Here is a 26,678-nt window from a genome sequence, read left to right as displayed (position 1 = left end):
TTTCTTTTATGTCTGTTAGTGTTTGTCTGATTATATATTGAGGTATTCCTATTTTGAGTGCTTAGATATTTACATTTGTTATATCTTCCTCTTGGATTGATTCCTTGATCATTATGTAGTGTTCTTCCTTATCTCTTGTAACATTCTTAATTTTATTATATTATTTTTTTTTTTCCGTGACTCATCAAAGTTTATTACGGCAATTAATTGGACAAACATACCAGCGATCGCTCATCCAGTACAGGAGTGCTCAAACCAGTAGAGTCCATTAGTGATTTCTCTGTATAAATAACATGAGAAGCAAGCAGAACTGGTCAGAGACCAATGGGGCTGACTGAGCATCTCATCGCAAACACCCACTGATGGCACGCAGGCCAGGTGGGGCGGGGCAGGGCGGGAGGGGCAGGCACCAGAAGGTCGAGTTTCCTCTTTGGCCCCCAGCACCCCAGGCCCACCGGGTGCTGGGTACTCGGGTAATGGACAATTCAAGGCACATATGACTTCCTAACAGATAGCAGCTCCAGAGTCTGCCCTTGAGACCTGGTTCACATCTGGTAACAACCAAGGTAATTCTCCATTCATCACAACCCCCTTTGGTCTATTGTCATTTTTATTACTGAACTGGGTGCTGAAAGCCCCCAGCGTGGTGGGGGCTGTGTGTGGCTCAGAGTCACAGTCTCTGCCCTTTACATTCTGAAGATAAGAGAGATGCAAAGAAATGACTCCGACATAGTGATGGTGTTTTACAAAGCACCACAGGGGAAGTAACTGTTAGGGCATATTTTGATGTCTCTTAGGAGGGTTTTAGGGGCTTGTGAAGAGTTGCAGGAGAGAGTCAAAGGAAGGGAGGGGGCTGCTGTGGATGAGATTCAAGGCACTAAAGGAGTGGACGGGATGCGGGTGAGCCACATAAGTCAACCAGAAGCAGGGAGACTCCAGAGAAGAGAGGTGGCCGGGAAGGCAACCTGGCCTTCCGCTCCTAAATGAGCCCCTGATGTGACCACAGTCTTCTGGACCAGAACTGCCTCCGCTCCTCCAGCCAGAGGGTCCAAGGCAGCCCCCGGATTCTCCAACCAGGGCCAGGAAGGTCTGGGATCCGCCTCCACAATCCTTGGCTTGCTCCCTGCATGGGCACTGCTGCTGTTGTTCAAACGGCAGCACACAGGACAAGCTGACCTGACATCAGTCTGTCAGAGTCCTGTTATGGCTTTATGCGACGTAAAAATCACTCATTGTTTTGCCTAACTCTGTTCTCTCCCCCTGATCCAACTCTGCCATGGAGCGTGCGGTGGGCCATCCTTGAACGCACCAAGAGACACAGAGAGCTGCCTCTCTTGGCGTGGGCACCGTGGTTGCACTTGCTAAATCCCAGAGAAGAGGGAGGGAGTGAGCAGGGGCCGGCCAGCCCCTCGCTGAGATAACTCCTCACTGGGTTCAGGCGTCCTTGAGTCCGTGAGTGAGTGCAGTCACGAGGAGACGTCCACAGGTGCGGGCACCCACGGGGAGGACTGAACGCCCCGCTTGGTGTGCACCAGGAAAGCGAGAGCCAGCCACAGGAGCCAGGCGCTCCTTCCCCTGGGAGGCCCGCAGGCCTTGGAACCACCGGTGCAGCCGAGCCAATCATGCTGCCGGCCAGCCCTCCCAGGCCTGTGTGCTCCCAGTGGGGCCCCTCAGGCTCCCGGGCGCGACCCAAGTCTGTGGGCAGCCAACTGCACTTCCCATTAGCCTCGAGTCTCAGCAAGGGGTGGGCTGAAGGTTGTGGTACAGGTGGGATCAGGCAAGGGCCGAGGGCCAGGACTGTGCCTAATAGCCAGGCCAGGTGGGGCCCTGAGGAGGGGGGAACCCATAGGGAGGAGCGGGCCCGGGGGGGTAGAGCGGCTGGAGGGGGCCTGAGTGCTGGGGCTGTGTGGGGTACGGAGGTTTTCCTCTTGTGGAGAGGTAGGGGGGCTGCTGCGGATAACCAGGACTGGGGGCCTGGCCCCCCATCACGGGGTACGCAGGCCCAGAGGCACCAGTGGGGGCCACGGGATAGACCGGCCGGGGCGGCATGCTCAGGAGTAGCCCGAAGGGGCCCTGGCTCCCGGCTGGGCTGTGGGGTAGGGGGGCCCCAAAGGCCCACTGTAGGAAAAGGAGGGCTGGGACACCACGGGGAAGGGGGCCGGCTGGAGCGCTCCTTGGGCGGTGGGGCCCCCGGGCATGCCTGGAGAGGGGCTGTAGGGCAAAGGGTAGGGAGGGACCACTGAAGGCTGCGGTGGCTGTGGCTGAGCGTCTTCGGCTGGTGGGGGCATCGCCTGGGGGTCGGGGTGCAGTGGCGGGGGCGGGCGGGGAGGCAGGGCGTCCCCGGCCGGCTCCAGGGAGGCCCTGGGCTTTCTCATCACATCCTGGAGCTTCTCCACGCGAACCCGGCGCAGATGGGACAGTGTTCTCATGGAGGAGAAATTCTCCAGGAACGTGTCCAGGGGCACCTCGCCCTCCAGGAACTTCTCAGCCATGGCCTCGGACTCTTCTTCAGTCTTCATGCTTTCAATCTGCAGAAGGTCCAACAAGGTCCCTAGCTGCAGTGCTGAGGAGAACTTCTCCAGCTTCGCCTTCTGCTCCTGGCACCACTCCACCAGCTTCCGGAGCTCCTGGTACTTGTCCGAGAGGTTTGAGCGACTGATCTCCAGCGGACCCTGAACTCCAGGTTCTGCTCGGCCAGGCTCCGGTTGGTGGCCAGCGCCATCTCCCGCTCCAGCTGCAGATCCTGGACCTCCGGGGAGTCCTGGGCCAGTCCGTCGATGGCCTCCGGGTCGTTCTACATCACCTCCAGCTCCTCCAGGGTCTTGTCTTTTAGCGTTTCCATCTTCCCCCAAGCTGCCTCCGCAGCCGCCACAGTCGTCGCGGGGTTAAATCGCCAACATTCTTAATTTTAATGTCTACTTTGTTTGATATGAGGGTTGCTACTCCAACTTTCTTTTGCTTTCTATTTGCATGGAATATATTTTTCCATCCTCTCACTTCCAATCTATATGTGTCTTTAAGTCTGAAGTGGGTTTTTTTTGTATAAAGCATATATTCAGCCAGTCTGTGTCTTTTGCTTGGAGCATTTAATGCATTTACATTTAAAGGAACCCTATTGCCATTTTCTTAATTGTTTGGAGTTGATTTCATAGATCTTTTCCTTCTCTTGTATTTCTTGACTATATAAGTCCCCTTAACATTTGTTGTAAAGCTGGTTTGGCGGTACTGAATTCTCTTAACTTTTGCTTGTCTGAAAAGCTTTTTGTTTCTCCATTAATTTTGAATGAGATCCTTGCCAGGTAGAGTAATCTTGGTTGTTGATTTTTCCCTTTCAGTACTTTAAATATATCCTGCCATTCCCTTCTGGTCTGCAGTGTTTCTGCTGAAAGATCCACTGTTAAGTGTATGGGGCTTCCCCTGTATGTTACTTGTTGCTTTTCTCTTGCTGATTTTAATATTCTTTCTTTGTGTTTAATCTTAATTATTTGTATTAATATGTGTCTTAGCGTGTTTCTCTTTGGGTTTGTCCTGTATGGGACTCTTTACACCTCTTGGACTTGATTGACTATTTCCTTTTCCATGTTGGGAGAATTTTCAAGTATAGTTTCTTCAAAAATTTTCTCATACCTTTTCTTTTTTCTCTTCTTCTTCTGGGACCCCTATAATTCATATGTTGGTCTGTGTAGTATTGTTGCAGAGGTCTCTGAGACTATCCTCAGCTCCTTCCATTCTTTTTACTTTATTATTCTCTTAAGTAGTTATTTCCACCATTTTATCTTCATCTCACAGATATTCTGCTATTGATTCATTCTAGAGTATTTTCAGTTTCAGTAATTGTGTTGTTTGTCTCTGTATGCTTATTCTTTAATTCTTGCATTTCCTCCATTCTATTTTCAAGGTTTTTGTTCAGCTTCACTATCATTATTCTGAATTATTTTCCAGGTAGTTTGTCTATTTCCTCTTCATTTATTTGGACTTGTGTATATAGTTTGTTCCTTCATTTGTGCAGTATTTCTCTGCTTTTTCATTATTTTTTTTAACTTATTGTGTTTGAAGTCTCCTTTTCCCAGGCTTCAAAGTTGAATTCTTTCTTCCTTTTGATTTCTGCCCCCATAAAGCTTGGTTCAGTGGTTTCTGTAAGCTTCACGTAAGGTGAGACTTGTGCTGAGCTTTTTTTTTCCCCTATGATAGGCTGAGTGAGGTGGTAATCCTGTCTGCTGATGATTTGGTTTGTATTTTTGTCTTGTTTTTTGTTTTGATGAGGTGTCCTGCACAGGGTGCTCCTGCCAGCTGGATAATGACAGGTCTTGTATACAAGTGGTTGCCTTTGTGGGAGTTCTCACTATTTGATACTTCCTAGGGTTAGGTGTCCTCTGGTAGTCTGGGGTGTTGGAGTCAGCGCTCCCATTGCAAGGTCTAAGGTCTTCATCTCTGGCCAGGAACAGAGATCCCACAGGTGGTTTGTTATTAGATGGGGTTAATACAAGTACCCAGAAATGAGAAACCAAAGATGAACTCCAGACAAATTTCAGTTACAAAATTAGGTAAATAATCATTAAAATAATGGAATATACACACATATATACATAAAACACATAAGCAAATTCAAACAGTCCAATAAAAATAAAGATTGACATGGCAAACAAAAGAAATCAAAAATTATATCCACAAGTTAAGAACAAAACTAACTAAAGCACAATTTAGAAAACAAAATTAAAGCAAGGTGCCAACTGGGGAATAAAGCAATGAAAACAAAAGCAATAAATATGGTGAGAAAAAGATAAGAAAGACTAGAAATGCAAAATTAAATAGAGGTAGACAAAGAAGACATATATGATAAAGATTAGCTTCAATGCAAAAAAAAAAAAAAAAAACAAAACCAGCAGGAAAAGCGAACAAAGGAATAAATGTAGAAAAAATAATAAGTTTAAAAATTTAGCATTTAAAATTTAAAAAAAAGAGAAGAAAAATAAACAGGAGGAAAAAAAGAAGAAAAAAAAAAGAAAAGAAGAGGAAACCTCCACAGAACTGCAAAAAGTCACCCTAGAGGCAGAGGTAGAGAGGGAGGTGGGAGGGGGGATCGGGATGGGAAATACATGTAAATCCATGGCTGATTCATGTCAATGTATGACAAAAACCACTACAATATTGTAAAGTAATTAGCCTCCAACTAATAAAAATTAATGGGAAAAAAAAACTTAAAAGCATAATTAGATTTCATACTGTTATTAAAATTGACAACTACAACAGAGGATACAAAAGTGAAAAAAAAAATAAGAAAGAAAAAATCCAAAAGAAGCTACAGAGCAAGTCAACATATATGAACAACACATGTTTCTCTTGAGTCTCTGCTGTCAGCGTCCTTTCCTTCACTGGGAATCACAGTCCACCTCGCCTCCCTAGGATGCCCTCCATCACTGCCTTGGTCTATGGACCTGCTGTGGGGTCCAGACTCAAAGCTGGTCCTATTCCTGTGTGTTCTTATCTCCAATATCCACACGTATCAGAACTAGTGCTTTTTCTTTTGTGGGAGCTCTCAAGGTCCTTTTATATATTCCTTAGACACAGAGTCTGCCTAGTTGATCGTGTGGATTTAATATGCAGCTTGTACAGCCAGTGGGAAGATTTTGGGTCTTCTTCCATAGCCACACTGCCCCTGGGTTTCAACTGTGGTTTTATTTCCACCTCTGCAAAAGGTTTACCCACTGGGATTTGCTCCTGAGGCTGGCTGGAGGACTTGGGTCTGCCCTAGTGAGGGCCAGGAGTGGAGGTGGTGCAGCTCCTTTGGTTGCAGGGCTCTGGTGGCACCAGGTACTCAGGGGAGTTTGTGGCTAGAGCAGCAGAAAATACAGTGCTCTAGAAGGGTATGGCAACCCACTCCAGTATTCTTGCCTGGAGAACCCTACTGACAGAGAAGCTTGGCAGTCCACAGTATTGGGCATGACTGAAGTGACTTCGCGTGGACAGATGCAAGCCTTTTTTTTTTTTTTTTTTTGCCTGTGGCAACTCTGCCCTAGTGAGTGTTGAGCATGAATATGGTGCAATTGTTTGGGTTACAGGTACCCTGAAGTCTTCAAGTGTGCAGGGTCACGGACTGCTTCAGCTACAGGAGTTATGTCCCTATCAGAGTCTTTTTTCGAGCATCTGGTATCTGGTGATCAGAAAGCCTTTTTGGCTTGTCTTTCTCCATAGCTCTGCTCATTCAGGCACTTTGAGGGCTCCCTTGCCTGAGGTTCTGCTCTGTTGTTTGGCACGTTAGGCACATAGAGGGCCCGCCACACCCTCCCCCCCCCCCCACCCTTGGGTGGGGTCCTACTCTGTAGATTGCCCATCAGGCACTTAAAGGGGCACCCTAGGTGGGGTCCTACTCTGTTGTTCCATGTATCAGGCACTTGATGGGCCAGACTTTATATTGTTCAGCTGAGGATGCTGGCATGTGGGGAGAGAGAGGCTATGGTGATGGCTCCAACCCTGTGCATGACTCAGCAGGATTGCCTTGCTTCCACGGCTGCCTGACTTTCCTCCGCAGGCATTTCCCACCGCAATCTCCTCCCTCACATCCCTTCGATCCATCTCTCCACAATCAACGGCAGCCCTTCTTCTGGGATTGCTCCACAATACCTGTGCTCCAGCTCCCAGCCACTAAACCTTCTAGAGGACCTGCATCCCTGTCCAGGGTACCTATGGCTGTGGCAAGGACTGTCTGTTTCTCATTCCATTTAGGCTGCCACAGATCAGCTGCTTCACTCTCAGCCTTAAATGTTTCTCCTCTGATCCAGACAATTGTCCTGATATAGGAATCAGACCCCTAGTTCAGTTGCCCCACTCACCAAGGGCAGGTCTAGACCTACTAACACTCCTGTTTTTCCCCCTACTTCCTTCATCCTACAGAGATTTGCATGGTTCTCTTCCACTGGTCAGGTACTCCTGTTCTCTCTCAGCTGGTGTTCTGCCTACAATACTATTTTTTTTTAACATAGCGAGAATAGTTGTGTTAAGAAAAAGTGTAAAACACCTATAATATTCCATTGAGAATGTATTAAAAGCACACCATTGGAGTATCCCATGTTGTTGTTTAACTCTTTTGTGACCCCTTGGATTGTAGCCCCCCAGACTCCTCTGTTCATGAGATTTCCCAGACAAGAATACTGGAGTGGGTTACCATTTCTTTCTCCTGGAGCATCCCACAAATCACACCAAATGCCCAACAGATGTTTCAAGGTGTCAATGCAGTCCTACAAAAGGGCCTAGTATGCATAGTTTAGGGCTCAGTGAATCTTTAAGGAATAAATAAATGAAAAATGGTAACTTTGTTAGTCAGACAAGGGAAGAGATGCTAACAAGGACACAGTTGGCAATTAGAAAAAAAAATCATGTGACCCATTATGCACTATTTTAACATGTTCCTAAAAATAAGGTTGAGTGCTGATTTGTTTGCTTTATTTAAATTGTGTGAGGTAGATTTAATGTAGCAAATCAGCTACTACAAATTGCAAAATTTCATCCTCTGGGACTTCCCTGATAGTCCAGTGGTTAAGACTTTGCTTTCCAATGCAGGAGGTGTGGACTCAATCCTTGGTGGGCAAGTTAAGATCTTACAAGCCTCATGGCCAAATAATCAGAACATAAACAATAGAAGCAATATTGTAATAAATTAAATAATGACTTTAAAAAATAGTCCACATTAAAAAAAATCTTTAAAAAAAGAAGTTCATCTTCCTATCAGCATGACAGTTTAGTACCAGCACTGACTAGATGTGTTGAAACTAATTACCTTGGTAATTAATCTCGTCATTATTCCTTACAAAGCAAAATAACCATAAAGTATCCTTTATAATCAGTAATCCTTTAACATAACTCCAACGACAAGGCAGATCTTATATCACCATGAAGTCAAAGTTCTCAAAGAAGTTCTAGGATCTTCTCATCCTCACCTCCAAAGCACAAAACACTTAAAGAAGGGAAGATCTTGGAAAATAGGTCCAATCTAAAGTATTTTGGGTCATCTGATCTGGTAAAAAATTGATTTTAGCAGATTCATACCTCTTCCTCTCCAAGAATTACTCCAGTTTATGCCTAATGAGGGGGGAAGCAAAGATACCTTTGGTCCTTTGAACACAGAAATCACCCTCTGCTTTTCACTGCCCACTGCATTATTCTGATTACTGGAATATTGTGCACAGATTATTGAACTTTCCTGTTACTATGCTTCTAGTTTTCCCTTATTAAACAGGGGGCAACATCTAGCCCTCTTTATACAATGTATTATGATGTTACAATTAAATATATCTGAAAATGGGAGACGCAAGATGGGAAAGAGGACATTGAGCTCACTGCCCCTCCCCCCCACAAACAAAGTAAAAATACATCTACTTGTGGTGTTACTCTCACTGAAAACTGGAGGTTGGAGAAGTTCTGGGATATTCTCATCCTCACCTCCAAAGCACAAAGCAGAAAGTCTCTTCTACAACCAAGGCTGTCAAGAAATATCCACAAGGAGTCAAGTAAGGAGGAGAAATGATCATGTTGGGACCTACACCACTAGCAGGGGACACAGAAGAGAAGGGGGATGTCATAAGCTTGGAGATACTCCCTATGGAGTGAGAGATTCTAGCCACATGTTTGGCACCGCAGGCCTGGGATCTGACACTGGGAAGATGAGTCCCCTCATCTGGTTTGAAAATCAGTGGGATGTACTATAGGGGCTATGAGAAACTGAGACTTTATCATGAAGAGTATTCACACACACTTCCTTACCCCCAGGAACATGGCAGAGAAAGCATATCAAAAACAGCCTGGGGCTCTGGTATATTTCTCACAACTGCTCTAGGGTGCACTCCAGCTCTCAAAGGGCTACTGTCCCAGTTCCACTTGCTCTGGTTCTGCTCTCCACTAGTGTGGAGGTGCTGTTGCTAGGGGACAATGCGCACTTAGAGGGAATGGGACCAGCTTGAACCAATCTTTAGGGCTTCTATTCCAGCATCCTGGACCTCAGACCCATGTCCAGTAAGGTGGTGACCACCATTAAGCATAGGAGAAGGCCCAGCTCATGTCTGCCTCTGTCTCTAGCCTCTCCATATTCAACCTTACCTCCAACTAAGGTGGTAGCTGTCAGAACACCCAGGGGAAGATATGACCTGTGCTCATTTCAGATTCAGCTCTTCCACCAAAGCCTCTGGGCATACACAGACTGCATAGGGACACTCCCACACAAGGACAGCCCTTCAAGATCAGAGTACTAACAGTTTCACTTAATTCTGTAGAAAGAAAGTTAAACAAAATGAAAAGATAAAGGAATATGTTTCAAATGAAAGACAAGAACCCTGCCCTCTCCCCAAATCCTAACAAAACAAAGATAAATAACTTACCAGATAAAAAGTACAAAGCATTAGTAATAAGAATGCTAAATGAACTTGGAAAAAGAATAGATAAGCTCAGTGAAAACTTTAACAAAGAATTAGAAAATATAAAAAAGAACTGTAGCTTTGTAGTATTATCTGAAGTATGGGAAGGTTATGTTTCTTACTTAGTTTTTGTTTTTGTTTTTATGGTTCCATTTTTTGCAAAAGTTTTACTTCTGTTTTAAGTTTGAAGAATTCATTAACAAAAGAAACTGCTTTTTACACACAATTTCAATCTTTAATAGAAAATGATTTGACTTAATCTCAATGTTAAGTCTGGCTTTGGTATCAGGATGCTGGTGGCTTCATAGAATGTTTTTGGAACTGTTCCCTTCTCTTCAATTTTTGGAAGAGATTGAGAAGGATCTATATAAGTTATTCTGGTTATGTTTGATAAAATTTGACTCTGAGGCCCTCTGGTCCTGAATCTTTGTTTGGAGAAAGTTTTGTTTCATTAAATATTCTGCTTCACATCTAGTGATCAGTGTGTTCAAATTATATATTTTTTATTCAATTTTGAGGAGGTGTATGTTTCTACACCTAACATTCCAGGTTCCTATGCAATATTGCTCTTTATAGCATCGGACCTTGCTTCTATCACCAGTCCCATCCACAACTGGGTATTGTTTTTGCTTTGGCTCCATCCTGTCATTCTCTCTGGAGTTATTTCTCCACTGATCTCCAGTAGCATATTGGGCACCTACTGACCTGGGAAGATTCTCTTTCAGTATCCTATCATGTTGCATGGACCTAACTTTCACAAATAGCCGTGAAACAAAGAGAAGCTAAAAGCAAAGGAGAAAAGGAGAGATATTCCCATTTGAATGCAGTGTTCCAAAGAATAGCAAGGAGAGATAAGAAAGCCTTTCTCAGAAATCAATGCAAAGAAATAGAGGGAAACGACAGAATGGGAAAGACTAGAGATCTCTTCAAGAAAATTAGAGATATCAAGGGAAAATTTCATGCAAAGATGGGCTCAATAAAGGACAGAAATGGTATGGACCTAACAGAAACAGAAGATATTAAGAACAAGTGGCAAGAACACACAGAAGAACTGTACAAAAAAGTTCTTCATGACCCAGATAATCACAATGGTGTGATCACTCACCTAGAGCCAGACATCCTAGACTGTGAAGTCAAATGGGCCTTAGGAAGCATCACTATGAACAAAGCTAGTGGATGTGATGGAATTCCAGTTGAGCTATTTCAAATCCTGAAAGATGATGCTGTGAAAGTTCTGCACTCAATATGCCAGCACACTTGGAAAACACAGCAGTGGCCACAAGACTGGAAAAGGCCCATTTTCATTCCAATCCCTAAGAAAGACAATCCCAAAGAATGCTCAAACTACCGCACAATTGCACTCATCTCACATGCTAGTAAAGTAATGCTCAAAATTCTCCAAGCCAGATTTCAGCAATACATGAACTGGAAGCTTCCAGATGTTCAAGCTGGTTTTAGAAAAGGTAGAGGAACCAGAGATCAAATTGCCAATATCCTCTGGATCATCAAAAAAGCAAGAGAGTTCCAGAAAAACATCTATTTCTGCTTTATTGACTATGCCAAGCCTTCGACTGTGTGGATCACAATAAACTGTGGAAAATTCTGAAAGAGATGGGAATACCAGACCACCTGACATGCCTCTTGAGAAACCTGTATGCACGTCAGGAAGCAACAGATAGAACTGGACACGAACAACAGACTGGTTCCAAATAGGAAAAGGAGTACGTCAAGGCTGTATATTGTCCCCCTGCTTATTTAACTTCTATGCAGAGTACATCATAAGAAACGCTGGGCTGGAAGAAGCACAAGCTGGAATAAAGATTGCCAGGAGAAATGTCAATAAACTCAGATATGCAGATGACAACACCTTTATGGCAGAAAGTGAAGAGGAACTAAAAAGCCTCTTGATGAAAGTGAAAGAGGAGAGTTAAAAAGTTGGCTTAAAGCTCAACATTCAGAAAACTAAGATCATGGCACCTGGTCCCATCACTTCATGGGAAATAGATGGGGAGACAGTAGAAACAGTGTCAGACTTTATTTTTTTGGGCTCCAAAATCACTGCAGATGGTGATTGCAGCCATGAAATTAAAAGCCACTTACTCCTTGGAAGGAAAGTTATGACCAACATAGATAGCATATTAAAAAGCAGACAACTTTGCCAACAAAGGTCCATCTGGTCAAGGCTATGGTTTTTCCAGTGGTCATGTATGGATGTGAGAGTTGGACTGTGAAGAAAGCTGAGGGCCGAAAAATCGATGCTTTTTAACTCTGATGTTGGAGAAGACTTGTGAAAGTCCCTTGGACTGCAGGGAGATCCAGCCAGTCAATCCTAAAGGAAATAAGTCCTGAGTATTCATTGGAAGGACTGATGCTGAAGCTGAAGACCCTGATGCTAGGAGGGATTGGGGGCAGGAGGAGAAGGCAGAGGCTGAGATGGTTGGATGGCATCACTGACTCGATGGACATGAGTTTGAGTAAAGTCCGGGAGTTTGTGATGCACAGGGAGGCCTGGCGTGCTACGATTCATGGGGTCACAAAGAGTTGGACACGACCGAGTGACTGAACTGAATTGATGTTTCTACACTGGGAGCTGACTGTGGCTCAAATCATGAACTCCTCATTGCAAAATTCAGACTTAAATTGAAGAAAGTAGGGAAAACCACTAGACCATTCAGGTATAACCTAAATCGAATCCCTTACAGATTATACAGTGGAAGTGACAAATAGATTCAAGGGATAAGATTTGGTAGACAGAGTACCTGAAGAACTATGGACAGAGGTTTATGACATGGTACAGGAGGCAGTGATCAAGAGCATCCCCAAGAAAAAGAAATGCAAAAAGGCAAAATGGTTGTCTGAGGAGGCCTTACAAATAGCTGAGTAAATAGGAGAAACTAAAGGCAAAGGAGAAAAGGAAAGATATACCAATTTGAATGCAGGGTTCCAAAGAATAGCAAGGAGAGATTATGAAAGCCTTCCTAAGTGATCAATGCAAAGAAATAGAGAAAAACAATAGAATGGGAAACACCAGAGATCTCTTCAAGAAAATTAGAGATACCAAGGGAACATTTCATGCAAAGATAGGCACAATAAAGGACAGAAATGATATGGACCTAATAGAAGCAGGAGAAATTAAGAAGCGGTGTCAAGAAAACACAGAAGAACTACACACAAAAAGATCTTAATGACCCAGATAACCACGATAGTGTGATCACTCAACTAGAGCCAGACATTCTGGAGTACGAAGTCAAGTGGGCCTTAGGAAGCATCACTATGAACAAAGCTAGTGGAGGTGATGGAATTCCAGCTGAATTATTTCAACTCCTTAAAGATGATGCTGTGAAAGTGCTGCACTCAATATGCCAACAAATTTGGAAAACTCAACAGTGGCCACAGTACTGGAAAAGGTCAATTTTCATTCCAATCCCAAAGAAAGGCAATGCCAAAGAATGTTCAAACTATTACATAATCGCACTCATCTCACATGCTAGCAAAGTGATGCTCAAAATTCTCCAAGGTAGAGTTCAATAGTACATTAACTGAGAACTTCCAGATGATCTAGCTGGATTTAGAGAAGACAGAGGAACCAGAGATTATAAAGCTACAGTAATCAAAACAGGTGGTACTGGTACAAAAACAGGCATACAGATCAATGGATCTGAATCAAAAGCCCAGAAATAAAGCCACACAGTATGGTCAATTAATCTTAGGCAAAGGAGGCAAGAATATAAAATGGAAAAAGTAAGATTCTTCAGCAAGTGGTGCTTGAAAAGTTGGGCAGCTGCATGTAAGTCAATGAAGTTAGAACACACTCTCACCATGCAAAAAAAAAAAAAAAAAAAAAAAAACAACCTCAAAATAGATTAAAGACCAAAACATAGACATGACACCGTAAAACTCCTAGAAGAGAGCACAGACAAAACATTGTCTGACATGAATCACACCAATGTTTTCTTATGTCCGTCTCCCAAGGCAATAGAAATAAAAACAAAAATAAACAAGTAGGACCTAATCAAGCTTGCAAGGTTTTGCACAGCAAACCATAAAAAATCTTAAAAGGCAATCTATGGAATGGCAGATAATATTTGCAAATGATGCCACAGACAAGAGCTTAACCTCTAAAATATATAAACAACTCATGCAATTCAACAGCAAAACCCCAAACCATCCAGTTGAAAAAATGGGCAGAAGACTTTAATAGACACTTTTCCAAAGAAGACACACAGATGGCCGACAGGCACATGAAACTGTACTTAATATTATTAATTATTAGAGAACTGCAATCAAAACTACAATAAGGTACCACATCACACAAGTCAGAATGGCTATCATTAAAATTCTACAAATTTCTGAAGAGGGTGTGGAGAAAAGGGAGCCCTCCTACACTGTTGGTGGGAACATAAGTTGGTACAGCCATTATGGAAAACAGTATGGAGGTTCCTCAGAAAGGTAAAAACAGAATTACCATATGATTCAGCAATCTCACTCCTGGAAATATACCAAGACAAGTCTATAATTCAAAAAGACACACGTGAATACCAGCACTATTCACAATAGCCAAAACATGGAAATAACATACATGTCCATTGACAGATGAATGGATAAAGACATGGTACATATATACAATGGAACAGTACTCAGTCATAAAAAGAATGAAATAATGCCATTTTCAGCAACATGGATGCAAGTAGAGATTATCATACTAAATAAGTCATAAAAAGAAAGATAAATACCATGTGATATCACTTACATGTGGAATCTAAAATGTAACACAAATGAACCCATCTACAAAAACAGAAACAGACTCATAGACATAAAGAACAGACTTGTGGTTTCCAAGGGGAAAATGGAGAGGGAGAGGGATGGACTGGGAGTTTGGGGTTGATAGCTGAAAATTATATTTAGAATGGATGAACAACAAGGTCCTAGTGTATAGCACAAGGAACTATAATCACTATCCTGAGATAAACCATGATGGGAAAGAATATAAAACCACAATGCACATATGTGTGTAACTGAATCACTGCTGTACAGCAGAGATTGGCACAACATTGTAAATAAACTAAACTATTTTTGCATTTTGGAGAGAACATCTACTTGATTGTACTTTTTTCCCTTTAATTCCTTGCTTGGTTCAATTAATATAATTTGAATTAAGATTTTTAATAAGAAAAAAGAACCAGTCAGAGCTGAAGAATATAATAACTGAAATGAAAGACACATTAGAAGGAACTAACAGCAGACTAAGTGATACAAACAAATGCATAAGTGAACTAGAAGATAGAATAATAGAAACCTCCCAATAAGAACAGTAAAAAGAAAAAAAATTAAAAATGAGAATAGCTAAAGTGGTCTATGAGACAACATCAACCATAGTAGCATTTACATAAGTGTCACAGAAGGAGAAGAGAGAAAGAAGTCGAGAATGTAGTTGATGAAGTTATGGTTGAAAAATTCCAGAAGAGATTTCCTGGTACAGGAAAAATAGTAATCACAAACATGAACTCAAAGAGGCACATTATGATTAAAATGGCAAAAGTTAAAAATAAAGAAAAAAATTTAAAGGCAGCAAGAGAAAAACAAGAATCACATATAAGAGAACTCCTGTGAAGCTATCAATTGATGTTTCAACAGAAATTTTGCTGGTCATAAGGGACTGACATGATATATTTAAAGTGCTGAAAGGAGAAAACCTACAACTTATGATACTATACCCAGAAAATTTATTCAGAATTGAAGGAGAGGAAAAGCACTTCTCAGACAAAAGCTGAAACAGTTCATCAATTCTCAACTGACCCTACAGGAAGTATTAGAAGGTATTCTCTAAGTAGGAAAGAAAATGTTACAAGAAGTAAAAAGTTATAGGAAAGAAAAAAATGCCACTAGCAAAAGCTAATATATAGTAGATGTGGTGGATCAACCACTTACACAAGCAAGTATGAGATTAAAAGACACTAAAATAAATCACTAAATAAATTAAAATCATCAAAATAAACAGTTAAGGGGTAGACATGAAGGTATAAAATAAGATATAAAAACACAAAACGTGGGGGAAGAGTGTATAAAATGTAGTTTCTTAAGCATGTATTTGAACTTAAGTGACTATCAGTTTAGAATAAGTACAGGAAGGAGAGGGTGGAATGAAATGAGAGAGTAGCATTGACATATCCGGTGGCTCAGAGAGTAAAGAAACAGCAACGCAGGAGACCTAGGTTCGATTCCTGGGTTGGGAAGATCCTCTGGAGAAGGAAATGGCAACCCACTCCAGTATCCTTGCCTGGAAAATCCTATGGATAGAGGAGCCTGGCGGGCTATAGTACATGGGATCGCAAAGATTCGGACGCGACTGAGCGACTAACATACACATATATACTACCATGCAGTATATATAAAATAGATAGTGGATTGGCAGCTGCTGTATAGCACAGGGAGCTCATCTGAGTGTTCTGTGATGACCTAGAGGAGTGGAATGGGGAGAGGTGGGAGGGAGGCTCAAGACCCAGGGGATGTATATATACGTAGAGCTGTTTCACATTGCTGTACATAAGAAACTAACACAACATTGTAAAGCAATTATACTCTAATTAAAAAATGATAATGGGATGGGGAGGGTGGTCCTAAGATGGTGGAGGAATAGGATGGGGCGGGATCACCTTCTCCCCCACAAATTCATCAAAAGATCATTTGAACGCTGAGCAACTTCCAGAAAACAACTTCTGAATGCTGGCAGAGGACACCAGGGACCTAAAAAGGCAGCCCATTCTCTTCAAAAGGAGGTAGGACAAAATATAAAAGATAAAAAGAGAAGCAAGAGTTAGGAATGGACACCCATCCCTGGAAGTGAGTCATGGAAGAGGAGAAATTTCCAAACACAGGAAACCCTCTCACTGGCAGGTCTGTGGGGAGTTTGGAATCTCAGAGGGCAACATAACCAGGAGGGGGTAGGGAACACCACAGATTATGTGCCTAACAGCGCCTCCCAGTGGAGAAGTAGCCCAGACCCTCATGTCCCTTAACAGTGAGCAGAGGCTGAACAGGGAGGTGCAGGCTGAATGCTTAGGGTAAGGACCAGTCCTGAATGCCCTGAGGACAATCTGAGGGAGCTAACGTGAGATTGCAACACAAACTGTGGGATAGCCAGAGAAAGAGGAGAGAGAGAGAGAGAACTTTCCCGTGAAAAGCTCTAACCTAAGGCACTGCCAGGCCTGCTCACAAAGGATTGAGAGAATACCAGAGGAGAGCTAGCCAGCTGCAGACTGGCCCATCCCCTGCTGGAGGCAGAAAGGCAGGTGGGCGGCAGCCAGAGCCGGAAGGCGAGGGGCAATCTCATTCCCAGAGATGGCATCCTCCACCAAACCATGAGCAGGCTCCCAGTTGCTAAACAAGTCTTCCTGGGATCCTGGACGTTGACATCTGCCAGGATAGTTACAGTCAGAGATTAGCTCCCCAGAGGAGACACACGGCACACCTGAGATGATACTCTTGCTGCACACCCAGGAAACTGAGGGGCCGAGACCAGGGGGGTGATGAGATGCACTGCCTTCCTGGGAGAGTGTGCTCACAAAGATCCTGGTTGCCTGAGCTGCTCAGACTTGGAAAAGGCAAAAAACACAGACCCAACCGAGTCTGTGCCTTTGTGGAGGACATGAGAACCTGAACCTGAGCAGCTGAGACCTGGGAAGTGCATGCAACCCAGGGCCTGCTTTAGACAGTTCCACTGCAGAGCAACCTGGAGCCTGAGCTGTGTAGACGAGGAAAGTACACACACCATGAGCAGGGGCAAACCCAGTGTGGCCCAGACACTGCAAGGACTCCCCACACATGGCAGGGATATTTGTTTGCAGTGTTCCTCCCTCCCCACAGCACAAATGAAAAAGTAAGCCTAAATAAGTGATCACCTTTGTCCCCTTGCATCAGGGCAGAAATTAGACACTGAAGAGACCTGCAAGCAGAGTAAGCCAAAATAAACAAAGAAGAGGCAACAACTTTGGAAGTGACATGTGCAACAGATTAAAACGCTGTAGTTAGCACTGACTACATTGGAAGGGGCCTACAGACCTTGAAAAGAAGTATAAGCTGGAACAAGGAATTATCTGAATCTTAACTTACCCCACATTGCCCTCAACAGATCCAGAGAAATTCCTAGATATATTTTATTATTATCATTTTTTAATTTTTAATTTTTTAATTTTTAAGTTCTTTATTATGCCTTTAATTTTCCTTTTTATAACCTACTATTAACTTGCAAAAAAAACCCTTATTTTTAAAGCAAATTTCATATATATATATATATAATTTTTGTGATTTTGCTTTTTTTTTAATATTGTATTTTTGAGAGTCTAACCTCTACTCTAGATTTTTATTCTTTGCATTTTAATATTTGTTATCAATTTTGAACCTTTAATAATCCAATCTTCAGTACCCATTTCATTACCTCTCAATGTTTCAGACAGTTGAGAGTACATAGGGAATGGATTACTGGCTAGATTGCTCTCTCCCCTTTGGATTCCCCCTCTTCTCCTCCTGGTCATCTTTATGTTCTTCCTCCCACTTCTCTTCTCCATGTAACTCTGTGAACCTCTCTGGGTGTCCCTCACTGTGGAGAATCGTTTTACTATTAACCTAGATGTTTTATCATCAGTGCTATATGGATGGAGACGTCTTGAAGCTGCTCTAAGAATAAGACTGAAAGCCAGAGGCAGGAGGCTTAAATCCAAAACGTGAGAACACCAGAAAACTCCCGACTCCAGGGAATATTAATCGAAAAGAGCTCATCCAAAAGCCTCCATACCTACACTGAAACCAAGCTCCACCCAAGAGCCAACAATTTTAGAGAAAGATATACCATGCTAACTCTCCAACAATGCACGAACATAATCCTGAGCATTAAAATACAGATGGCCAAAAGTCATGCCAACCCCACAGACACTTCAAAACTCACTACTGGACACTTAATTGCACTTCAGAGAGATGATATCCAGCTCCAGAACACCAACGCAAGCTTCCCTAACCAGGAAACCTTGACAAGCCACTCGTCCGACCCCACCTACAGGGAGGAACCTCCACAATAAAGAGGAACCAGAAACTTCTGCCATCCCAAACAGAGCTATCTAAACAAGATGAAAAGGCAGAGAAATATTCAGCAGATAAAGGAATAAGATAAATGCCCTCCAAACCAAACAAAAGAGGAGGAGATGGAGAGTCTACCTGAAAAAAAAAAAAATCAGAATAATGATAATAAAAATGATACAAAATCTTGAAAACAAAATGGAGTTGCAGATAAATAGTCTGGAGACAAGGATTGAGAAGATGCAATAAATGTTTAACCAGGATCAAGAAGAAACAAAAAAAGAGGCAATCAATTATGAATAATGCAATAACTGAGATCAAAAGCGCTATGGAGGGACCCAAGAGTAGAATAATTGAGGCAGAAGACAGGATAAGTGAAGTGGAAGATACAATGGTGGAAATAAATGAAGCAGAGAGGAAAAAAGAAAAAAAAGGCATAAAAGAAATGAGGACAAATCCAGAGACCTCTGGGACAATGTTAAACACCCTAACATTCGAATCATAGGAGTCCCAGAAGAAGAAGACAATATTTAATGCCATGAGAAAATACTTGAGGAGATAGTAGTGGAAAACTTCCCTAAAATGGGGAAGGAAATAGCAACTCAAGTCCAAAAAGCCCAGAGAGTCCAAAACAGGATAAACCCAAGGCAAAACACCCCAAGACACATATTAACCAAATTAAAAACAAAGAACAAATATTAAAAGCAGTAAGCTAAAGGCAACAAATAACACATCAGGGGATTCCCATAAGGATAACAGTTGATCTTTCAATAGAAACTATTCAGACCAGAAGGGAATGGCAGGCCATACTTAAACTGATGAAAGAGAAAAACCTACAACCCAGATTACTGTATCCAGCAAGGATCTCGTTCAAATATGAAGGAGAATCAAAAGCTTTACAGACAAGCAAAAGCCGAGAGAATTCAGCACCACCAAACCAACTCTTCAACAAATGCTAAAAGATCGTCTCTAGACAGGAAATACAGGAAAGGTGTAGAAACTCGAACCCAAAACAACAAAGTAAATGGCAATGGGGTCATACTTATCAATAATTACTTGAAATGTAAATGGGTTGAATGCCCCAACCAAAAGACAAAGACTGGCTGAATGGATACAAAAGCAAGACCCCTATATATGCTGTCTACAAGAGACCCACCTCAAAACAAGTGACACATATGGACTGAAAGTGATGGGCTGGAAAAATGTATTTCATGCAAATGGAGACCAAAAGAAAGCAGGAGTGACAATACTCATATCAGATAAAATAGACTTTGAAGTAAAGGACATGAAAACAGACAAAAAAGACGTTACACAATGATCAAAGAATCACTCCAAGAAGAAGATATAACAATTATAAGTTTATATGCACCCAACATAGGAGCACTGCAATATGTAAGGCAAATGCTAACAAGTATGAAAGAGGAAATTAACAGTAACAAAATAATAGTGGGACACTTTAATACACCACTCACACCTATGGATAGAGCAACTAAACAAAATTAGCAAGGAAACACAAACCTTAAATGGTACAATGGACCAGTTTGACCTAATTGATATCTATAGGACATTTAACCCTCAAAGAATGAATTTCACCTTTATCTCAAGTGCACACAGAACCTTCTCCAGGATATATCATATCCTGGACCATAAATCGAACCTTGGTAAATTCAAAAAATCAAAATCATCTCAGTCCTCTTTTCTGATTACAATGCGGTAAGATTAGATGTCAACTACAGGGGAAAAAAACTATTAAAAATGCAAAGATATGGAGGCTAAACAACATGCTTCTCAGTAACCAATAAATCACAGAATAAATAAAAAAAGATAAAAATATGCATAGAAGTGAATGAAAATGAAAACATAAAACCCCAAAACTTATGGTATTCAGTAAAAGCAGTGCTAAGGGGAAGGTTCATAGCAATAAAAGATTACTTCAAGAAACAAGAGACAATCAAATAAATAACCTAACTCTACACCAAAAGCAATTAAAAAAGGAAGAAATGAACTCCAGGATTAGTAGAAGGAAAGAAATCCTAAAAATTAGGGCAGAAATAAATGAAAAAGAAACAAAGGCAACCACAGCAAAAACCAACAAAGCTAAAAGCTGGTTCTTTGAGAAGATAAATAGACAAATCATTAGCCAGACTCATCAAGAATAAAGGAAGAAGAATCAAACCAAGAAAATTAGAAATGAAAATGGAGAAATCACATCAAACACAGAAATATAAAGGATAAAAAGAGGGTACTATCTGCAACTATATGCCAATAAAATGGACAACTTGGAAGGAATGGACAAATTCTTAGAAAAGTATAATTTTCCAAAACTGAACCAGGAAGAAATAGAAAATCTTAACAGACCCATCACAAGTATGGAAATTGAAACCGTAGTCAGAAATATTTCAACAAACAAAAGTTCAGGACCAGATGGCTTCACAGGTAAATTCTACCAAAAGTTTAGAGAAGAACTAACACCTATCCTACTCAAACTCTTCCAGAAAATTTCAGAGGAAGGTAAACTTCCAAACTCATTCTATGAGGCCACCATCACCCTAATACCAAAACCAGACAAAGGTGCCATAAAAAAAGAAAACTAAAGGCCAATATTGCTGATGAACATAGATGCAAAAATCCTTAACAAAATTCTAGCAAACAGAATCCAACAACATATTAAAAAGATCATACAAAATAAAAACATGAAAAGATCATACATCATGACCAACTGGGCTTTATCCCAGGTATGCAAGGATTCTTCACCATTCGCAAATCAATCAATATGATACATCACATTAACAAATTGAAAGATAAAACCATATGATTATCTCTATAGATACAGAGAAAGACTTTGGCAAATTTCAACATTCATTTATGATAAAAACTCTCCAGAAAGCACAGAGGGAACATACCTCAACATAATAAAAACCATATATGAAAAAAAAAACATATATGATAAACTCAGAGCAGACAATATTCTCAATGGTGAAAAATTGAAATCATTTTCCCTAAAGACAGGAACAAGACAAGGATGCCCACTCTCACCACTACAATTCAACATAGTTTTGGAAGTTTTAGCCACAGCAATCAGAGAAGAAAAAGAAATAAAAGGAGTCCAGTTTGGAAAGGAAGAAGTAAAACTCTCACTGTTTGCAGATGACATGATCCTCTACATAGAAAACCCTAAGACATCACCAGAAAACTACTAGAGCTAATCAATGAATATAGTGAAGTTGCAGGATACAAAATCAATACACAGGAATCCCTTGCAATCCTATGCACTAACAATGAGAAAACAGAAAGAGAAATTAAGGAAACAATCCAATTCACCATTGCAATGCAAACAATAAAATACTTAGGATTAAGCCTACCTAAAGAAAGAAAAGACCTATATACAGAAAACTATAAAACACTGATGAAAGATATCAAAGATGACACAAATGGATGGAGAAATATGCCTTGTTCATGGATCAGAAGGATCAATATAGTGAAAATTAACACACTACCCAAAGCAACCTAGATTCAATGCAATCCCTATCAAGCTACCAATGGTATTTTTCAGAGAACTAGAACAAATAATTTCACAATTTGTATGGAAACACAAAAAACCTCGAATAGCCAAAGCAATCTTGAGAAAGGAGAATGTAACTGCAGGAATCAACCTGCCTGACTTCAGACCACACTACAAAGCTACAATTATCAAGGCAGGATGCTAGGCACAAAGACAGAAATATAGATCAATTGAACAATATAGAAAGTCCAGAGATAAATCCATGCACCTATGGACTCCTTATCTTTGACAAAGGAGGTAAGAATATACAATGGATAAAAGACAATCTCTTTTAACAATGGTGCTGGGAAAGCTGGCCAACCACTTGTAAAGTAATGAAATTAGAACACTTTCTAACACCAAACACAAAAATAAACTCAAAACAGATTAAAGATTTAAATGTAAGACCAGAAATTATAAATCTCCTAGAGGAAAACCTAGACAAAATACTCTCTTACATAAATCACAGCAGGGTCCTCTATGACCCACCACACAGAGTAATGGAAATAAAAACAAAAATAAACAAATGGAACCTAATTAAATGTAAAAGCTTTTGCACAATGAAGGAAACTATAAGCAAGGCGAAAATCAGCCTTCAGAATGGGAGAAAATAATAGCAAATGAAGCAACAGACAAAAATTAATCTCAAAAATATACAAGCAGTACATGTAGCTCAATTCCAGAAAAATAAAAGACCCAATCAAAAAATGGGCTAAAGAACTAAACAGATATTTCTTCAAAGAAGACATACAGTTGGCAAACAAATATATGAAAAGATGCTCAACATCACTCATTATCAGAAAAATGCAAGTCAAACCCACAATGAGGTACCATCTCAAGGCGGTCAGAATGGCTGGAGGGTGTGGAGAAAAGGGAGCCCTCTTACACTGTTGGTGGGAATGCAAACTTGTGCAGCCACTATGGAGAACAGTGTGGAGATTCCTTAAAAATCTGGAAATAGAACTGCTGTACGACCCAGAAATCCCCCTGGTGGGCTCACACACCGAGGAAACCAGAATTGAAAGAGACAAGTGAACCCCAATATTCACTGTAGCACTGTTTACAATAGCCAGAATATGGAAGCAACCTAGATGTCCATCGGCAGATGAATGGAAAAGAAAGCTGTGGTACATATACACAATGGCATATTACTCAGCCATTAAAAAGAATGCATTTGAATAAATTCTAATGAGGTGGATGAAGCTGAAGTCTATTATACAGAGTGAAATAAGTCAGAAAGAAAAACACCAATACAGTATACTAACGCATATATATAGTATTTAGAAAGATGGTAATGATGACTCTATACGTGAGACAGCAAAAGAGATACAGATGTAAAGAAGAGACATTTTGACTCTGTTGGAGAAGGCAAGCGTGGGAAGATTTGAGAGAATAACACCGAAACATGTATATTATCACATGTGAAATAGAGTGCCAGTCCAGGTTTGATGCATGAGACAGGGTTCTCAGGGCTGGTGCACTGGGATGACCCTGAGGGATGGGATGGGGAGGGAGGTGGGAAGGGGGTTCAGGATGGTGAACAGATGTACATGCATGGCTGACTCATGTCAATGCATGGCAAAAATCATTTTAAAGTAATCGTAAAGTAATTAGCCTCCAATTAAAATAAATAAATTATTTTAAAGTAAAAAAGTGATTATAAAAATAATATTAAAAATAGAATTATGTATAAAAGCAAGTACATATAGTTACAGGTCAATATATACAAACCCCATGGTAACTTCAAAGCAAAAGTTTACAATAGATACACAAAAATCTAGAAAGGAACCCAAGGATACAACTAAAAAATCATTAAACTACAAAAAGACAGGAATAGAGAAGAACTATAGAAATAACCAGAAAACAAGTAGCAATATGGCAATAAGTACATACCTATGTATAATCACTTTAAATGTCAATGGATTAATGCTCTAAATCAAAAGATACTATATATACAAAACATTAAATTCTCTAGAAAACAAAATACTAGAACTAACAGTAATGTGACAGGATACAAATATTAATATAAAAAATCTGTTGAATTTCTAAACACTAACAATGAACCTAGAGAAAGTGAAATTAAGGAAACAATCACACTCACCATCTCATCAAAAAGAATAAAATGGAGATAAAGTTACCTAGATCCACCAGATAAAGCTACCAGGTATAACCTAGATCAAATCCCTTATGACTATACAGAGGAAGCGAGAAATAGATTTAAGGGACCAGATCTGATACATAGAGTGCCTGATGAACTATGGAAGGAGGTTAGTGACATTGTACAGGAGACAGGCATCAAGACCATGTCCAAGAAAAAGAAATGCAAAAACACAAAATGACTGTCTGAGGAGGCCTTCCAAATAGCTGTGAAAAGAAGAGAAGCGAAAACACAGGAGAAAAGAAAGATATACCCATTTGAATGCAGAATTCCAAAGAATAGCAAGGAGCGATAAGAAAGACTTCCTCAGAGATCAATGCAAAGAAACAGAGGAAAACAATAAAATGGGGAAGTCTAGAGATCTCTTCAAGAAAATCAGAGATACCAAGGGAAAATTTCATGCAAAGATGGGCTCAGAAAGGACAGAAATGGTATGGACCTAACAGAGGCAGAAGATATTAAGAATAGGTGGCAAAATACACAGAAGAACCATGCAAAAAAAAGATCTTCATGACCCAGATAACCATGATGGTGTGATCACTCACACTCACCTAGAGCCAGACATCCTGGAATGTGAAGTCAAGTGGGCCTTAGGAAGCGTCGCTGTGAACAAAGCTAGTGGAGGTGATGGAATTCCAGTTGAGCTATTTCAAATCCTGAAAGATGATGAATGCTGTGAAAGTGCTGCACTCAATGTGCCAGCACATTTGGAAAACTGAGTAGTGGACACAGGACTGGAAAATGTGAGTTTTCATTCCAATCCCAAAGAAAGGCAATCTCAAAGAATGCTCAAACTACCACACAAGTGCACTCATCTCACATGCTACTGAAGTAATGCTTAAAATTCTCCAAGCCAGGCTTCAGCAATACATGAACCGTGAACTTTCAGATGTTCAAACTGGTTTTAGAAGAGGCAAAGGAACCAGAGATCAAATTGCCAACATCTGCTGGGTCATCGAAAAAGCAAGAGAGTTCCAGAAAAACATCTATTTCTGCTTTATTGACTATGCCAAAGCCTCTGACTGTGTGGATCACAATAAACTGTCTAAAATTCTTCAAGAGATGGGAAAACCAGACCACCTGACCTGCCTCTTGAGAAACCTGTATGCACGTCAGGAAGCAACAGTTAGAACTGAACATGGAACAAGAGACTGGTTCCAAATAGGAAAAGGAATACGTCAAGGCTGTATATTGTCCCCCTACTTATTTAACTTATACGTGGAGCATATCCTGAGAAACGCTGGGCTGGAGGAAGCACAAGCTGGAATCAAGATTGCCGGGAGAAATATCAATAACCTCAGATATGCTGATGACACCACCCTTATGGCAGAAAGTGAAGAAGAACTAAAGAGCCTCTTGATGAAAGTGAAAGAGGAGAGTGAAAAAGCTCTTTGGCTTAAAGCTCAACATTCAGAAAACTAAGATCATGGCAACTGGTCCCATCACTTCATGGCAAATAGATGGGGAAACAGTGGCTGACTTTCTGTTTCTGGGCTCCAAAATCACTGCAGATGGTGATTGCGGCCATGAAATTAAAAGACATTTACTCCTTGGAAGGAAAGTTATGACCAACCTAGATAGCATACTGAAAAGCAGAGACATTACTTCGTCAACAAAGGTCCATCTAGTCAAGGCTATGGATTTTCCAGTGGTCATGTATGGATATGAGAGTTGGACTATAAATAAAGCTAGGCACCAAAAAATTGATGCTTTTGAGCTGTGGCTATATGCAAGCAGAAAAAGAGGCACAGATGTACACAACAGACTTTTGGTGCTGGAGAAGACTCTTGAGAGTCTTGAGAGTGGACTCCTGGAGTTGGTGATGGACAGGGAGGCCTGGCGTGCTGTGGTTCATGGGGTCGCAAAGAGTTGGATATGACTGAGTGATTGAACTGAACTGAACTGAAAGCTACCCAAGGAAGTACATGCCATGTACTCAGAAAACTGTAAGATGATGAAAGAAATTGAGGAAAACACAAACAGATTGAAAGATACACCCTATTTTTGAATTCAGTTCCATTCAGTTCAGTTCAGTTGCTCAGTTGTGTCTGACTCCTCACGGCCCCAATGGCTGCAACACACCAGGCCTCCCTGTACATCACCAACTCCCAGAGTTTACTCAAACTCACGTCCACTGAGTTAGTGATGGCATCCAACCATCTCATCCTCTGTCATACCCTTCTCCCCCTTCCCTCAATCTTCCCCAGCATTAGGGTCTTTTCCAGTGAGTTAGCTCTTCACATCAGGTGGCCAAAGTATTGGAGTTTCAGCTTCAACATCAGTCCTTCTAATGAATACCAAGGACTGATCTCCTTTAGGGTGGATTGCTTGGATCTTTTTGCAGTCCAAGGGACTCTCAAGAGTCTTCCCCAACATCACAGTTAAAAAGCATCATTTTTCTGTGCTCAGCTTTCTTCATAGTCCAACTCTCACATCTGTACATGACCACTGGAAAATCCATAGCCTTGACTAGATGGACCTTTGTTGATGAAGTAATGTCTCTGCT

At 41.2% G+C, this 26,678-nt stretch overlaps 1 protein-coding gene and 1 pseudogene across 3 annotated transcripts in view; both read right to left on the bottom strand.

The window, feature by feature from the left end:
* ZC3H12B (zinc finger CCCH-type containing 12B) overlaps positions 1 to 26,678 on the bottom strand; it is a 668,157-nt gene that overhangs the window by 21,550 nt on the left and 619,929 nt on the right. The window lies entirely within an intron of this gene.
* LOC139033099 (vacuolar protein sorting-associated protein 37C-like) lies at positions 1,670 to 2,885 on the bottom strand (annotated as a pseudogene).

The sequence above is a fragment of the Odocoileus virginianus genome, chromosome X (genome assembly GCF_023699985.2).
Source record: "Odocoileus virginianus isolate 20LAN1187 ecotype Illinois chromosome X, Ovbor_1.2, whole genome shotgun sequence".
In the NCBI taxonomy this organism is placed as follows: domain Eukaryota; kingdom Metazoa; phylum Chordata; class Mammalia; order Artiodactyla; family Cervidae; genus Odocoileus; species Odocoileus virginianus.
The sequence above is the reverse complement of the archived record's forward strand: the minus strand, read 5'-3'. Positions and strand labels throughout refer to the sequence as shown.